The sequence below is a fragment of the Salmo trutta genome, chromosome 36 (assembly GCF_901001165.1).
Source record: "Salmo trutta chromosome 36, fSalTru1.1, whole genome shotgun sequence".
Taxonomy (NCBI): domain Eukaryota; kingdom Metazoa; phylum Chordata; class Actinopteri; order Salmoniformes; family Salmonidae; genus Salmo; species Salmo trutta.
Window position 1 is genome coordinate 31,470,205 of NC_042992.1, and position 18,877 is coordinate 31,489,081.

General features: G+C 42.8%; 1 protein-coding gene across 4 annotated transcripts in view; it reads left to right on the plus strand.

Annotated features, from left to right (window-relative positions):
* LOC115175871 (semaphorin-6D) overlaps positions 1 to 18,877 on the plus strand; it is a 130,776-nt gene that overhangs the window by 17,939 nt on the left and 93,960 nt on the right. For all 4 annotated transcript variants that reach the window (XM_029735465.1, XM_029735458.1, XM_029735460.1 and 1 more), the window contains one exon: positions 4,375 to 4,537. The gene's annotated coding sequence lies outside the window, so the exon portion shown is untranslated. The remainder of the gene's footprint in view (positions 1 to 4,374; positions 4,538 to 18,877) is intronic.

Below are 18,877 nucleotides of genomic sequence, written 5' to 3' on the forward strand. Positions count from 1 at the left end.
TTGGCATAGAAATGTTGAAATCGAATGATATTGAACTCAAAAGATACCCAACAATTGAACAGAGCAGTAGCTGTGTTTATCTGTCTGGATCAAATGCCATTCTGTGACTTTGGCTAATATGCCTCCTTTTTTTCATTGTTGTATCGTGATGGTATGAAGTATCGTGATACTAAACCTGATATCGGTGTTAGTCAAAATTCTGGTATCATGACAACACTAGTTGCTATGGGGCCCATTTCTGTCTGGAGGCTCTGTCCGGCCCATAAGTCAACTGTGTGGGTGTATCGTTGGACCGGCTGCTGATTTGCCCTGACGTCTCTCTCGCTCTCTCCTTTTCTACCGCTCTCTCTCTGCTTTTCTCGCTCCTTCTCTTTCTCACACACTATCTTAGGGCATACCTAGGTCAACTCTTGTCTAGGCGAGAGGAGGTTGGCGTGTTGAAAATCTGAAGAGCCTCTAGATACCTCTAGTCAGGCATTAGATTGGACTGGTGGTGAGAGAGGTGGATTGTTCACATGAAGCAGGGTTATGCTGTTCATTTATCTCACAATTCTTTGGGATGGGGTAAGAAGTGTCTGTAGAAAACAAGCTGCTTTGCCCTGAAGCACTTCACAGTCCTTCAGTCAAGCATGGTCAAAGCAATGCATCTCTCTCTCTTTTCTCTCTCGCTCTCGCTTAAATTCTAATTCAATATGCTTTATATATGAATGACAAGGTCAATGTTGCCATAGCTAAGTGATATACGTAACAATTTGATGAATAGAAGCTATAATAATACATAAATAAATATATACAGTACCAGTCAAAAGTTTGGACACACCTACTCATTCCAGAGTTTTTCATAATTTGTTACTATTTTCTACATTGTAGAATAATAGTGAAGACATCAAAACTATGAAATAACACATATGGAATCATGTGGTAACCAAATAAGTGTTAAACATATCAATATATTTTATATTTGAGATTCTTTAAAGTAGGCACCCTTTGCCTTGATGATGGCTTTGCACACTCTTGGCATTCTCTCAACCAGTTCCAGCTTTATTTTAAAGTTCATGAAATAATTAGCCATTTTATATTTGGCTTTGTAATCATAATCTTCAAGTATTGAATTAAAAAGGTTTGTCAAAGACTTTCAAACCTGGTCCACAGAAATCTTGAATTTATTCTTCACTGTTCTGTTATTTTAGACTGTAATCCCACCCATTGTTGAACATGCTTTTTTTGGCAAACATCTGAATAGTCCTAGAGTGTTATGAGTAGGCAATTCGGTCACAGCACAGATCTGAAATGCTCTTAAACCCCGGACCTGCTTGGCTGACCTCCTGCCCAGTCTGCCCACAGCAAAACATGCTTTGGTCTTATAGCGAGGGAGGAGTGGTCGGGTTTTGAGATTTAATCACATTTTTGGTTTTCTGTGGTGATCTGAACCACAATGGGCACACTTAGGACCCAGAACAAGGGCCGGATTCAGTTAAACTAGAAACGTCCTGCCCCAGGCTAATTCCCAATGACAGATCCTTTGTTGATGGGCAAGCTACTTTAAGAGGGAAACAAGAAACCCCCTACTGACAAGGTAACAAGCCATGACATGAGAAATTGTTTCTTTGGAAAAGGGTTTAAATTGACCCAGGAACAGATTTAAGGGGGAAAAACAAGGACATTGTGGTAGTGGAAGTAAGTTTCCTAAAGTCATGACAATAGCTCATTTCTCCTGCTAAAGGTTTGCTGTGTCTCCCCTTAACCTCTAAAACTGGGGGGGGAGTTGAGGTTGAGGTTAGTTCAACTGTAAGCACAGAACACAAGGGCATGGTTTTGATAAATCTCAACTGACCTCAAAGGCTCTGGTTTGTGTCTTGGGGCACAGGTTGCCAAGCTCTACTGTTCAGGGAGTACACGTTCAGCGTTCAGCTGCCCCACACCCTTCTCCTCAGTACAGTTTTTTTTAATCATCTCTCTCTGTACTCTACCACTTTGGTTATTCCGGCTGTGGTGTTTTCTGATTGCAGAGTATGTATTTTGGCCTCCACAACTTCCCAGCAGCTTTCCATTTTAGATCGCATACCAACCAATGGGCTCATTTTCAAAGGCCTTATCTGAAGCATGGCTCCACCCTGAACAATGATGACACTATCAGTGTCACCCAAATGTGTTCAGAATGCCCTTTTCCAACATTTCCTCTTTGTAGGAAGAGACCATGACATATTGGCTGGCTTCAACTCTTAACAACCGTGGGTTGGGGCCAACCGCCTGATATCCGAGTCTGGCCGGGGTGCCCTGCTCTGAGAATGATTTCCCCTTGCGCTCAGTAAGCGTGTTGTGTTGAGCTGCGTTCGAGGGAGCGAAAAAAAAACTCCCCAAGCAGCTGTGCTGAAAGCCTGTGCTAAACACAATCAGGAAGTCGACGGGGGAGGCAGCGTGTTTTTGGCAGGGCAAAGGCAAACGCCACGGCACATTTGAAAGACCCTCTGGAAACTTCAAACGTCGGCGGCCCTGCCCCCCTGTCACCAGATGGCAGTGAGCTGCATTTCACTTGGCCCGGGCCGCGCATGGAAAGAGGCCTCTGTCTTTGTGTGTATTGTTAACTAGCGGCGGTTTAGCCAGGAAAAGCGGCCCATGCTGTATAAAACAGATCTGGTTCACTTTGTAAAGACATAGTTGGTTGGATTCCGACACAAATGTAACTGATTCAAAAGATACACTGATCTGCCGATTGCCCCAATTCCCCCTCATTCTCTTCAAAACATGAAGACGTTTTGCCTTTTTGGCTGATATGTAGCTGTGCTCCTGGGGGGGCTACTCTCAATATAGGAACTAGCGGTCTGCGGGTCAGCTGTTTGTGCATCCGCACCCGCCCGCAATTGCTAATAACCCATCCGCAACCTCCTGACTGTATGTGATAAAGTGGAAACCTGAGGCCAAATATAGAAAATGCGCTATAGGCTACAGTCAAAGACTGCAGAATGTTTTTTTGACGGTGTGCTTTTTTTTTTGCCTTTAGATATGTTTCTGCTTATAATTTCCAACATTTTTGTAGGATATTTGTTAGTCAACTTAATTAAATATAATTAAATACATGTAGCTTCACTTTTGTCATATGTTTCCCTAGAAGACAAAACTTTTTTTTTAACAGAATAATGTTATAGATCGATAGAATGAATGCTTCAATCTATAGTAGTTGACATCGGTAAAGTTTTCTATGTCATCTTTCACGGCGCAAAACTTTTAGGGACTGGGGAGAAAATACAATAAAAAAACGGGAAAGCTTTTCAGTGCAAATTGTCAAAACGACATCAGGTTGACCGGTTGTAAAGAAAAAGAAAGCTGCAAAAACAACCCAAGGTGTTTCTGATAAGATTTCAGTTCGGCTTCGATGCATATTTAATGTGGTTGAAATACCATCAGCTATTATGATAAAGACAGCACCTTTGAGCATTGCGTTCTCTCAAGATACAGAAAGAAAGAAATCATATTTCTCCAGTCCTGTTCTTGTCCAAGTTTTACCTACATTTGGTGTATAATTTTACTACAAGAAATGCTTAATTCTGTAGGAGTTATTATTAAAGCTATGTGAGAGGTTATAAACCTACAGTCAGTGTCCAGATTTCAGTTTCCATTGAACCCATCTAAATAGTAGGCTACAGTTCCCATGACGTGTCATAGGCCTATAGTATTTGAACTCTCATCTTGTGACTGTCAAATTTGTATCGCACCTCACAATCATCACACATATCCCACACGATTCGCTGTGTAGGCTATTTGGTGCACGTAGAGTTAAGCCCTAAAGTTTCGGTTCATGTACGAATACCAGATAGCCTAAAATAATGAAAGAAAAACCTTAAAAATAATCCATCAATGTATAATTAATTAAGGTATTGTTTCTCTTTCTTCAACCCGCCTGCCAGCCACACTTCCCGCCCTTCAGCAACACAATATTTAATGACCCTAAACCCGTCCGCCACAGATACGTCCGCCCCAGGAATTATGGGTTATGAGTCAACCCGCACAGCACTAATAGGAACTCATTCACCTACATCTTTGCAACTGACCTAATGCAATCCATGAAGGGTCGAACTGATGGAAAAAAGCAAGACAGGGAGTCCATTCAGGGGCAGAATTTCCCACTTCTGAGCTCAGTGTTTACCTGGACTATGGTTCCTAAAGGCGTCTGGCTTTTTAGTAGGACGATGGTAAAAGTGACCACTGCTGGGCTGGTATATAAACAACCTTGGAGGAATCTGATTCCAACTACAACAGGGCTACTGAAAACCTCTTAATGAGTTAGGATAAGGATAAATGTGGAGGTGCTGCCTCTTGGCATGCTCAAGCACTCTCTAATGCTCGCTCTGTTTTCTTTACTTTTGTTCCTCACAGGTAATCAGTCAGTTGGGAGGAAGAATTCAGCCCATACCTCTTAAATTCAGAACCATTCAGAATCCTGTCCTGTCCTCTGATTTGGGATTCCTACTGGATGTTCACTCTGTACCGATTGGCTCATCGAATCCCGCTGCCGTTGTTGGACAATTCAGAAGCTGAGGTAAGTAATTCTTTGTCCTTGAAGGAATAGAGAATGACAGCGAGAATGCTAATGTGACATAGTGAAGGAAATCTGAGGAGATGCTGAAAAAATAGTCCTACTAGTGGAGACTTGAGGCTTAGTGTACTTTTAGAGTCCTCTGGGGGGTTTCTTTGTACAAATGTGCCCTGTGGCAGCCAGATTAATCGGTCCAAGTACGAAGCTGGCCTATTTGTTTGATGCGGGCACCCAATAACTTGTGTTTTGATAAAAATGCTTGTCTCAACAAGCCTCTTTTCTCCTGTAATTGGGTTGAACTTGTGCTGCATCTCTGAGGTTGCCTCAGGGCGCAACGGGGATCCCATGGGAAAGGCTCTGACCTGTTTTGAGTGAGCATTGGAACACATCCAGCAACATTTGTTTGTTAAGCAAGGGACCCTTATCTAGGGCATCGGATTTCGAATCAAATTTTTTGGCACATTTTTGTTTTTCTGCTATCGGGCCATTTTCCTGAGTTGAACCGTGTTAGCCATGTGAAGTGCCTTTCAGGTGCAGAGTGTGGTCACATCAAGTCAAGCAACAATTCCCATATTGCAACCATAAACTGTTCCAAATCTGTTACGGGCCATTCATTTTCAATAACTTTGACCGCACCCCTTTAGATTTGAGCAAAACCTTCCATACGTTTGCCCATGGTGGAAGTGGTCAGAAAGTAACTTTTTGGACCTGAATGCCAAAACATTTAGGAGAAAGAGGTGCTCAAAGTTGAGCCATTTAGCATAACCTACCCTACCATGAGACATCCATGTCATCGTCACTGGAAATTATAAACGGTTGAGTCGGGCTGGTATTGGTATTGATGCACGGATCGGTTTGGGGTTTTACTTTACCTTCTATAACAGTATTTGAGTGTTTGGTTTGTTAAATGTGATAGGCTGTGTTTAACGTCCATTTTTATAGTTTACTTCGCTACTTGAGTCATCTCTCCGCTTTCTCTCTCCATGCCGCTTTCAACACAGACCTAGCCCCGCCTCCTTTCACTCAAGGCGCGCATTTGTTGTTCGTCTACCATGAGACACTTGCGTCCAGTCTGCATGGTCAATGCAGCACATGCAACAATGTTGACAACAATGCTGTTTTCTCTTTGCTTCTTAATATAATTCCATTTGCGTTCTATAATTGCATTATTAGTTTGTTTCTTACATCTGCAAACAGCTGGTTTTTATTTTCTTACCAAGTTGGGCCTAAATCTTCTTAATACCAGTGATGGTGTAGACCTAAATCAGCATGTCGTTTGTGCAACATTATCTTCAGAATCAAAGAGGAATACATGAAGCATGAATATGAAAGCTACATGAAGTAGCTAAGAGAAAACATTCAATGTACCCAAAGATTATAGGGTCTCCTAGGAAACACTTATCAACACTTTGGTTCCTACCCTGTCACAATAACTCTTCCCTGGCATTTTAATTAATTATCATGTCAAACAGCTGTATAGCTAATTATGTTTGCTCTGATTCAGTACATTTATTAGCTAGCCAATTAACTAGCGATTAGTATTACTAACACGATTTAGGCCCAACTTGCTAAGAAAATAAAAACTAGCTGTGCCCGCTATTAAATTCTAACTGTAGAATTAGAATAATCATTCTAAATGACTCCAACAGTTCACCCAATTGTTTTGCTTTAAATCGCAAGTCAAATCGCAATTACAATATTTAGTTCAAAATATGGCCTAGATTGTTTGCCAATACCTCGTGCAGACCTATGTGGCAGTGTGGAAATGCTTTTTAATGAGTGCAGAAATTGATGAAAATGCTGAAAATGACTTTTGGTTGAAGTTGAACAACTAGAATGGAGGAAGACCCATTGAAATCACCCTAGGGTCACAATCTACTCATTAAGAACATTTTTTATTTGTATTATTAAAAAACGTCAAATACCGTCATACTGTCCATTTTTGTTTAAATACTGTGATATGATATCGGAGTTTACGCGCATTTAGAAAGGAATTATTTTCTCTTCTCACTGGTTATTAAAAAAAGTATTTGCAAGACATTATTAAATAGTTTGACAACCCTGTTAAATGATATCACCCAACCCTACGGTTAAGTTTTATATAATTTAACAGGGTTGTCAAACTATTTAATAATGTCTTGCAAATACTTAAAAAAATAAAAAGTGAGGGAAAAAATGATCCTTTCTAAATACTCTCCAATGTTTTTCATTTCCGCATATGTTGTAGTTTAGACCCTATTTTACATAATCTGATGTGTTTGTGTTGTGCAATCATAGAAATATAATTCATAGAATGGACATATCCCTTCAGACCACTGCAATTTAGCTGGTACATCTTTTACATTTTAATTTAATTTAATTGAAATGTTCACTTTCAGTTACTCCACAAAGATGGCTGCTGGTCCACCCACCGTTAAATGTCAATTTAAATGGGATTGTCTATTGTATTATCTATATTACTATGATTTTAATATGAAGATTGACAGTATAATTTTAAACAATTGATGTTCCCATTTGTCAACATTCTCTGGTTTGTGGACCTCCAACCATCTTTGTGCTACCATTTGAAAGAGAGTACATTTATCAGCCAAAACATGACACCCACCCTACCCTGTTTTCAATAGCATGCTCTCTCTTAACCAGGCTGTATCACATCCGGCCGTGATTGGGAGTTCCATAGGGCGGCGCAGGTTTGTCCGGGATAGGCCATCATTGTAAATAAGAATTTGTTCTTAACTGACTTGCCTAGTTAAATAAAGGTTAAATAAAAATAAATACAATTAACTGATGGTGGCACAACATAAAAACATCAAAAGATGTAAAATCAGGTCTAAACTACAACATATGCAAAAATGCTGAATAATCTGAGTTTACGCGTTTTAAGAAAATGTACATTGAAAGTAAAAAAAATGACAATTTTTATTAAAACACTTTTTTAAAGAAATTATAAAAAGTTTGACAACCCTGTTTGTAAGCTTTTAAATGACATCAAACTCAACCGTTTATATTTTCCAATGATGAAGACATGGATGTCTCATGGTAGGATAGGGTGTGCGAAATGGCTCAACTTTGAGCTCCTCTATCTCCTAAATGTTTTGGCATTCAGGTCCAAAAAGTTACTTTCTGACTACTTCTATCATCGGCAAATATTTCTAGAAGCTTTCATTTAAATCAAAAGGGGTGTGGTTAAAAAGTGATTGAAATCAAATGGAACGTTCCTTACTGCAAACCTTTTTGGTTGAATTCAGATTATTCCGAATGTACGAATTGTAGAATGTAGGCCTAATTGCTGTACAATTTATGATAATGGTTAAATAACATAGGAACCAAACTGTCAGGGATCCTTTTTAACGGATTCTTTTGAATCTAACTTGCCTGACTAGATGTCTTTTAGACCCATTATTTGTGCCGTTTTGTAGATGTTCTCTTTTCTAGCAGCTCCACAGGTAACGCGCCATTTCCTAATTTCCTCTCACAGATGAAAGGGCTGAAGCATTGTGGCTTTATGCTGTGCAGCCATTATCGTCTGGAACCATTACTGTCAATCGCTGCTGCCTATTTTACAGTTATTAGCACAAAATGTTCCTTTCTCCATGTGCATTACTTTCCTAATGGGATTTGGATGACTGCACACTTCAGGATGTCCTAGAATTTATTCAGTGAATTTCAGGTTTACCTCAGATACTCTACATCATTTTAGCGACAACTCAGGACAAAACAAAATAGTCTGATATTTTACATTTCAGGTAAAAGTATTCATAAAATTGAATACATGAAATTGAATACATTGCAGGCGTTAAGTGCCCTATCTATTGGCCTGTAGGTCAATATAGTGCAAGCTTTTGTGCTTCAGATGCATTTTTATAAGAACATGCTGCTGATATCACAGCTTAGAGACTGACAGAGGAAGGTGGTGATTGGGGGACCAATGACTGTCTGTATAGACAAATGGATGGACAAAGCCATCGATCACGTGACATCATTCATTCCTGCGTGACGACTCAACAGCGCATTGCAGCCAAATGAAGTCGAGTTTGTGGTACCATGATTGTCTTCAGATTTTTTTTTTTACACGAAGATTGACCACGAAGATTGCAATTTTTTAATTCACTATAATGGGAATCCTGTTATCTGCTAACAATGCCTGCAGTACCGTGGTCGGTCTTGAACTGCCGTGGCTTCAATGAGAGTGGAAGTCATCCTCCCCTGGAGGGACAGTTCAAATCCATTGACCTTTGACCTCCTGTCGCTAATTTCTTCTCCCCTTCTGCTCAGCGCCTAGCTCTCGTAACGGACAAGCAGGGAGTGGTGGGTTAAGGGGGGTACGCTTTGTTGATATTTTCAGACTAGTCATATCCATAAAAAATGTGGGGGTGAAAAGTTAGCCCTGCCCGCTGTGAGCTAATCTGATTTAGCTGGGTCGAGGGAAGAAGGATCGAGGGGAGACGTGGGAGAGGGGAGGCGCAGAGGGAGAGGCATCAGCTGCATAATTGGGGTCAGTTGTTGCTCACAGGGAAACGGAGACGAACGCTGCTAAGCCTTTTGAACTCCAGTCAGGGGTAGATAGGCCTAATACGCCTCGGTTAGACGGCCATTTTGACCATTACTCAGTGGAGATAGAAGAAACCATTAACCTCACTTCAGAACTGAGATGTGTTGTTGCTTGGGATTCTTCAAATGTCAGTCAACTTATGTCGGTCCACAACTCTTTAATTTGGCTTTTTGCGCATTAAGTGCATCCTTGTTATTTATTTTCCAAGACTTTTGAAGGTTGTCCATTGAGTGACTAGTTGGTAAGATATAGCTCACTCACAAATGAGTATTTGTAGTGGAAATTCAACAAAGAATCCTTCTGTGTTGTTTCTCTCAGAAATGACTGTTGTGTTTAGATGGGTTGGAAGTATAATTAAGGTCATGTCAGGGAGAGCCTGGTGTCCATGGCAACAAGCCTCTTATACCATGTCATGTGACCTCTCACCTGTGTGAGAAGGGGCTTTGGGGAACCACAGGAGTGGGGAGTCAGAGAGGACGTTACACTTATTATAATGTTGTATGGGTTTAACCGCAAGTAGTCAAGTTGTTTCCGGTGTGCCGTCTCATACTTCCATATCAATCTACCAATCCTCTTTGGTAAAAGTATATGTATTATCAGAGAAAGCCATCAACCACCCATTGTCTCCATGTTGTTTTCTCCAAACCTTTTGAAAGCACATGGTGGGTAAAGGCCTGATCTAAAAGTCTTTAATGGTGGAAGTCGGGAAGAGGAGGGGGTTAAGCTGACCGGTCTGGCTCCCTGGGCGGGGCTTGACTTGGGGAAGGGGGAGATAGAAGCTTGAGCTGCTCAGTCCAGTTGTCAGGGTGGGTCTACTTCTGTCTGTGGATTAAACCGGATCAGATCAGTACCCCCCTGTAAAGTGCTCTAAGCCCCACCTCCTTGAGCCCAGAACGGCAGATGGACTGTTGCCATGTGAAGGTATTTCCCCTAATTTAAACGGGCACTGTCAAGTTGTGGTGGCATAGACAATGGGGTGATGGTGTACTTGTCCTGGATTGGCCTGATTTTAGCCTTTCTTGCAGACTGCCCTGTTTGGTGGCATTAAGTAAGTGGGCTAGGGAGGGATACACAGGGATACACATGTTCTGAGGTATATATATATAAAGGTCAAAGGTATGTGACCAGATCATTGACCAGTTTGAGGGTGTTCTAGAAAGTTAGGTTCAGGTAAACCTTACACTTTTGAACACCTTATTTCTTTCATTTGCCAAAAAAGAAGGCAAACAAGTCTTTGATCCCCCTACAAACCATTTTTACGAAGAGTTCTCCATTCCTTAAAGCTAGAGCCCTTGATATTAAACGTCAAGGGATTTTTAAATCTATTAGGGGAAAAAAATAGACAAACATTGGCAGTAGAATGGCCTTACTGAAGAGCTCAGTGACTTTCAATGTGGCACCGTCATAGAATGTTCATCAAGTTTCTGCCCTGCTAGAGCTGCCACAGTCAACTGTAAGTGCTGTTATTGTGAAATGGAAACGTCTAGGAGCTACAATTGCTCAGCCGCGAAGTGGTAGGCCACACAAGCTCACAGAACGAAACCGCCGAGTGCTGAAGCACGTAGCGTGTAAAAAGCGTCTGTCCACTGTTGCAACACTCACTCCCGAGTTTCAAACTGCCTCTGGAAGAAACGTCAGCACGAGAACTGTTCGTTGGGAGCTTCATGAAATGGGTTTCCATGGCCGGGCAGCCACACACAAGCCTATCACCGTGTTATGCCAGATACTGTATCAAGCACCAGAGAGTGCCAGATAGAACTTTTCCCTCTCCAAACGTAGCTTAGCCCTTCTTGATCCTGTGAACCTTAGAGGACATGGGGCTTTTTACTTTGGAGTTTTGGGATGACATTTTGACAGTGCAGAAAAGCAGCGCAGATATCAAACTGCACATGTTGCATTCATTAAAAGAAAAATCTCTCAGTTGTTCAACCTGTAAGCTTTTACTCAATTCTTTTGGATTGTACTATTAGCTTGAACCAATCTCCATCTCATCAGACTCCTCAGACATCTCAAGTTTCCCTGGTTTGCCATGGCAATGCACCATGACCTCTAACCTATAGTCCTTGCAGCCTCACCATCCTTATTCTCCCTACAGGGTTTTCCCAGACATTTGACATTAGTTCTGGTAGTGTTCTCCTCCAATCAAGTAGAGCATGACTGATACAAGACGATGCACTGATTTACGTCACCAGCGTAACTTATTGTGCAACCCTTTTTTTATGTATCCCTTTTTGGTTTGTGACCCATAGGAGCTACAATATCCCCTGGGAATCTCTGCACTGACACCTGATGCTGTGCCATCTCTGCCAAGATGTGCCAAGAGTCACTCTCATGATTAAAACGTACCAGCAGTGCACTGGCTAAGGCAACACCTATCCAATATTTACACAATTAACATGAATGGATAAGCAGGTTTGGATCATGGCACAAAATGGCTGACCTCCGAACCTTGACTCGTGAATATACATTTTTTGCTCTTGAACATTGCCCAATGCCCACACAAGAAATATCGTGGGTCTGCCGAGTGGCTGAATTTGATAAAGCTTCTCAATTTAGCGTATGCAAATTACACAACATTAAGCAGTTGACTAAGACACATTTTGACTTCCAAGATTTCCAAGAAAAGCGGGTTCAAGGACAGCCCTACTCTATTACCTGATCTCAGACCTATTGTCCATCTTCCCTAGCTATTCATTGAAGTTATTTTAATGAAATACAGCTATTCTGTTTCCTGAGCACAAGAGATTGCGTGTTCATTAAAGAAATCCTGATTAGAATGAAAGAGTGATTACGGTGTGGCAGCCATTACTCCCCACGTGAAGGCTACCGCTTGCTCATTTGTCTAATGGAAGACGACTTAGAGCTCCCTCAAAAGCCATTCATTAGCTTAAGTGGACCCTCAGGGTTCCGGACTCGTTTCCTTTCCACCCCTTCTTCCAGGAACGTAGGTGACCACATTGCTCGGTGTCTGCTTGTGCTCCTTTGGCTATAATGTTAATAGTTAGGAAGGTGTAGATTGGAGTTGTGTTTTGGCTCCTTAGACTGTAGGTGCACACAGGCGTGTATAGAGAGATATATAAGGGATTTGACTTATTGTATTGTCCTTAACACAAGACAATTGACATTTACAATGACTGAGCTTATTAAAAGGACTTTCAAAGGACTTTCTCTCAGTATGTCCCATGTGATGATGGCAGCAAGCAAATGTGAGATACTGTGCCATATCTTTTGGGTTAATTCATAACTAAACATCCCTTATCTGTGTCCTAAGGGCCACCACTTTATGGGGTTCATTCCTCAAAGTGTCTCCACGAACAAAGCTTCAACAGATGAGGGTTGGAATGCAATTAGCGAAATAATGACCTTACAAATAGAGACGGCAAGCTTTCCTGGGGATATTCCTCAAGCTAATTGACATTCAAGGCAGAAATGAGGGTCTCCTACTTTCCCTTTCTTCTGCATGCACACACAATCCCATTGGCTACCATTTTTTGCTGTCACATATCATATTCCCATGTCTCAAGGACATAATGCCCCTCAAAAGAAGTGTATTGCCTGTGTGTATCTTTCATTTACAATCCACTCGTGTACGCACAGACATGCGCAGGTCGGACGTGCGCGCACACACACACACACACACACACACAGAGCCAATTGCTTTGCAACAAGGACCTGTTGGTTCTGCTGCAGTCCCGGTCTACAGTTTTAGCCACCCTGTTTGCAGTGTTAAACTGTGGAGCATTGTTAGTAAACACCCACAGTCACCTATTCTACAGCATTGGGGAACCTGTGCTGTTCACTCGCTATGCATGTGGCTGGGAGACATAAATCTTCATCTTCCCTTACAGTGGGGCCAGCTCCCCTCCCTCTGTGCGTGTCTGTCTGTTTCTCTGATGCGTGTGTGTGTGTGTGTGTGTGTGTGTGTGTGTGTGTGTGTGTGTGTGTGTGTGTGTGTGTGTGTGTCACTATATGTCTGTATGATTCTGCTTTGAAGTGAATGTTTGCACCTTTGCGAGTGGAGCTGAGAGGACAGACCGGAGGCAAAGCCAGGGAGGAGGGGCAGGTAGAGAGGAAGGGGGTGGTGTGGTGTTTACTGGGTTGAGCAGAACTCAGCAAGAACCCTTTTGTCCTCGTCAACTCCAAAGATTGTCCCTGTACCCCCACTCCCCCCCCACCTCCCCTTTTCACCTGTTCACTGCCTCTTTTCAGAGAGTACGTCTTCCCTGCTCCTTCCCCTGCTCCCCCGTCTCATTCTTCTCCATTTCATCATCCCCCTCTCTCACCGGAGGGGCCTCTTTAGCTCTCCTTTCTTCCCTCCTTTCGCACGTGATGTCTGTTCTCCTTCTAAAAAGAACGCCTCTTCCTTGGCCTTTTCGCTTCTCTTCAGCTTTGGGTGCATTCTTGATATTTGCTCTCTCACTCCCTCGCTCTTTCCGTCCTTAACGGGCTTTCTCCTCTCTTTTGCTGATCTCCTCTTTCTGCTCTTTCTTTTTGTCCTACCTCTTCATTCTCTCCCTCTCTCTTCTCCTCTTTCCCCGCTCTACATGTGGCCCGACCTGTCTGACAGCCCCCCCCATGGTGACAGGTGTGACAGTAGATGACAGGTGTGATAGTGACTGTCTTGTTTGTAACTACCTCTTATCTTATCACGGCCACACCTATCGATGTTTTTTAGGTATTGTTAATTCTGTCTTATCGTCTACAGGTAGGAGGACATCTCGTCTTACCCTGAACCAAGTCCTCACAAAAACTCACATGTGAATGCACACATTTACTGTACAGTATGTACACTGTACATACCGTATATTCCGGACTATAAGCCACAACTTTTTTCCCAGGCTTTGAACCTCGCGGCTTAAACAATGACGCGGCTAATATATGGATTTTTCCCGCTTTCAAATGTTTTGTTACAAGCCGTGTTTCGTTAAAGCCAGTGTAAAGTTCATTTGTTTCAATGTACCGGTAGGCACCTGCGGCTTATAGACATGTGCGGCTTATTTATGTTCAAAATAATATATATATTTTTTTAATTCAGTGGGTGAGGCTTATATTCAGGTGCGCTCAATAGTCCGGAAATGACGGTACTTGGAGTGGATATTAGCTTCACGTAACACATGAGCCTACACAATCATCACATCAGACATCTCAACAAGGATGTGCACAAGGATGTCAGAGTGAACCAGCGCGGTACGCTGTCTGTAATACGATCCTGATAAGTTGGTACAACCCAGGAATCCTGAGGCAGGCGTCACACTGGGGTTGCATAGCTGGATTCCGGACACTGTGTGCTGCTCTGCGCTATGGTAGAGATTAGAGAAGAAGAGAAAAACTAGGACAAGTCTTCAAAAAGCATCTATGAGCAAGTGTGTTGATCTAGGACCTGCTCCCTCCTAGGATCTGAAAGGTATAACTGATCCCTCCTACTCCGAGAACCTTTGTAAGGCTGACTGGTATTGACAAATATCCATACTTTTAAAGAAAAGTGATTTTTTTTGTTGTTGAAGTTTTAGAGCATTATATGACAACATTAATGAGGATATCATATGCCCATGAAATATGATGTTGACACATAAATGCTCTTTCCAATTGGACAACATCCAAGTTCCACACCTTCTAATTTGGATGCTATTGAAATTGTGGCTTTGGCTGCAGTGTGTGAGAACAGCATTTAGTTCACATGTCACCCCTGCAAAAGTGTGCCAACATCGTGCTGAAAACTGGTGATATGCCATAGTGCTTCATCCGTGATGCAAAGACAATAGCCTTTATATCACCCATCCATAGGTCTTTGGCAATCAAAGTAAGAACTGTCTGTCACAATATCACCACCTATGTTTCTGTTTTCTATTGTTGAAAGTCTACCAACTTTTCTCTGACAGATGTCTATGTGGTGTACTGCTGAGGGGGTGTTTGGTTATTGGTGATGGGAGGAGGGTCGGGTGTATGGAAGCATTACACACATGATCGCTAAGAAAACAGGTGCTGCACAGATGCATCGTCGTTGTTGCTCACAGTTTTTTTCTTCTTCTGTGGTTGGAGGGTAGGGGAGGTGATGAAGTAGAGCAGAATTACATATCACGAGAAATGGACTGAATTATAACGATACATTTAACACTCCGTTTTTAATATTAATGTGCACCATAGTTATTTTTTGATTTTACACTTAAAACTACTACTACTAAATGAACTTATTTCAAACATCAGATTTCTCCAGTAAGACCCTAAAGGTTATTTATCGTAATGAACGATATCAGTAAAAGGTCCACAGAAAGTGGTTGGTTTGGTCGATGTCGATCATTTCCGGTTTATCGGCTCATCTCTACGAGGAAGTGCAGTTGTTTGTGGGATGACCGAGCAGTGAAGACCGATGAAAGTGTGTGGTCTGTGTGTGCATGGGAAGGATATGAGTGTGTGTGGTGTGGTTACGGTAGTTTGTTAGGCCAGTAGTATACGCTCGCACGAATGCACACATGCACGCGCACACACAGTGCCCAACAAAAACTAGGCTATAGCCCAATCACCTCAGGGGAAGAAATAAATAATCAAATGTTAATTGCTGGAATGAGTCTGAGAACCAATCATAACGACCTCTAGCCGTTGGGTCAGCTACCTCCTCCCACCGACATCCCTCTTCCAACGGTCTCTGTGTGTGAAACCCACACAAATGCTAACCAAATATGGCCGTCCTAGCCTGCCTCTGCAGCTGTGTCCCTGAGCTGTGACTAAAATCTTCCAAAGTCTCCCGCTACGATGAGACGGCGCAGAGGCACATTTAGCCTTCCCTCACAGGGGCTGCTTCATGAACACTTAAAAAGCACTTAAGAACTTAAGAAACAAAGCTTCAAAATAAAAACTCCCAACAGAGATAGCTAAGCTGGCAAAAGTTGCTGTGCTTTGAACACAACAGAGAGCCATCAAAAGCTATCGGCTGAGGCTCCCTACCAAGCACCCTAAACGTATTCTTCAGCAGAATCAGTACCCTCTCTTCTTCCTTATATAGGGGATCATTGCGAAGACTGTTGATTTGTTGCAGGCTTCCAGGGACAGCCTTTCAAACAGATAAGGGCCGTCCAGATACCCAGCAACCCCCTCTCTTGTGTTCCCGAGGACCAGGGTAAAGAACAAACAAAACGCAGATGGTAAACAACAAACATACCGCTCTCTTGCTTGTTTGTGGGGTTTTCTCCAGTTTCGGTCGACCAGCCCTTCGTCAGCATTCACAGTGGGTTTTAGCTACACATTCCTCAGTAAGAACATTCAAAATGACTATTTCCGGAGCCACTATAGTCCTTCCTCTATTCTGTTGGGTATTTCTGGATATATTTACCCACTGAGGTTTACATTTTTTACATTTTCTCCACCCTCATCTATTGCCAACCAACTTGACTCGAGTCAAGACAAAGCCAGCATCCTGTGTCTCTGAGTTCTAAGTGGAGCCACTCTGTTGTGGGACAAGGGCTTCAAATAGACCCTGGGTAAAATGCTAGTTTAGCGCAGTGCGCTTTCCTTTCATGTGGCCTGGGGGCTGCCAGGCACTGTGACGTTTTTGTATTATTCATATGCGTCCCTTCAGGATGACTGTCAATAATTAATGCAAGGGGGGTTAACAGCATTTTTGGGTGTCCTTGGTGGCGGGCAGGTTAGGAGACAGGTGTGTGCGTGTGTGTGTGTTCATGTGTGTGCATGTAACTGGGTGTGTGCATGTATGCGCTAGTGAGCCTGTGCATGTTTGGCTGATGGCTGCCTGCTTGCCTGCCTGTCAGGAAAAGCTTCTCTCTGGCGTTTTTAAAATCCACATTTCAGTCTCCCGCGGTGCCCGGCGCTGTCGTGATGTGCGTTTCGGAGCTTTTCTCCCCAGTGGCTTCCATAATAACGCTTCTGTATTCAGACCCACAGTTGCTTGTGTAGACAGACACACACACACACACAGGCTTTGTCACATACACACACACCTGCGTTCTCTCACTGTCACACACACCCACTCAAATTCTCTCATTCTCTCTCTTCCTCTCTGTCTCACACAGACCTACACACACACTGTGAGAATTGATATTCAGCCCTCATTATGCCTGCAGAAATAAGTAAAACTGGATCAATGGGCATCGGACGACTGGCTTTGGATCACGGCGGGGCCAACCGCATAATGGAACTATTTGAATATGGTGTTCAGGGACCACTTAGAGGACCCACACACCATCCTATGAAGGGCCTGTGACAGTCTGAGCTGAGGTTCTGAAGAATGTCCCATGGCTGTGTATTGGTTAGGGTTGATTTGATGATAAAGGTTTTTGTCATTTGAACTCGTGATTGTATTGATTTGAGTCCATGGCCTGTGCAATATGAGTCTCAATTTTGATTGCAGTCGCCGCCCTGTCCATCGATCTTTCCCCCCTCTCTTCCTCACTGTTCTTCCCCACTCTCTTTCACTTCTCTCACTCTTTCTTTCTACATTCCTCTGTCTTCTTCGCTCGTCTTTCTGTCATATCATATGATCATCCTTTGCTTCTCTGCCTCCCTCTCTGCCCCCCTTTCTCTGTCTCCCCCCCTGTCCCCCTCCCTAATTGACTTTTAATCACCGTTTTACATCATGTTTTGATATTCAAATTAGCCCTGTCAGCTGGGTTAGAGCGCAGGTCTTTTATTCCAACCCTCAGCCCTCCATCTCTTCCCCCTTCCCCTCTCTCTCCCTCCTTTAAAAGGGGTCGTTACATGAGCACGTCCCTATTAATTGCATGTTTAATGTGTCTGTTTATCTTCAGAGGGGCTGGAATGCAGAAACGGTCTCATTGAAACAGGCACGCACATGCAAGCGAGTCGATGTTTATCTCGAAAAATTGCTGTTGGTGGTTTGCTGCAGCGTGCACATTACACAGGCTCTTGATGGATTTGTGGGACATCTGTTTCTATATAAAGCCTGTCGCCTGCTTCCCAGTCAAAACAGTTTGCGCGTATATTATGAAAATGTTATGACGTTTTTTTGTTTGTTTTGTTGTTCAGCAGGTTTTTTTTTTGTACGTTTGACCACAACCTTTTTTCTTGAGGCAAGTCGAAGTTCAGTAGTCGAAGTCCACGCCCCTTCTGTGATTGGTCAACAGTACTACTCCTAGTAGGAGTGGGAACTATGGACGGGACTCTTCAATTCTGTGTTTGTTGTCATTCAATGAGAGACGACTAGTTTTCATGTACATTTTTGTCACTGAAATACTGCACCAAATATCTTAGTTGCGCAATTCTACATCCAAGACTTCCTCTGCAAAAATGTCAAAATGAATTACAGATTTCTTTATTAATTCTGACTATTTTGAGGAAGTGTTATGACTATGTTGTTGCTACGGTGGCTCAAGAGGAGCAAACGGTAATATTGCTGCTATTTTCCTCCTTTTTCAAGGTCTTTAGGGAGTATGCAAGCACAGACGTTCACGTCACCTAGCCGAGTTCTGCTAGGAGCAAACTGAACCTATGTATGCGGATGCCTTTACACGGTCTGTTTTTGCTCCAAGCTCTGCTGCTAGCCAGTTTTATTTACAAAGTTTTTAATATTTTGTTAATCTTGTCCTTGTTGGGTGGACAGCCTTGCCAGCGAAATGTTCCTCTGGAGATTGTAGTCCTCCTCTATTGCTGGGAGCAGGTAGGAGCAGGTAAGTGCAGGTAGCTATCTTCACTGTCAGCCTGAAGACAAGCTTGAACTTGTTCCCGACCTATAGCTTGTATTGCGGGGGTCTGGAGCCTCTTCCTCACTGCAAAATCTGGAGTCCACTTCTTTGGAGTGTGTTGACGTCATTGGCTGGGCT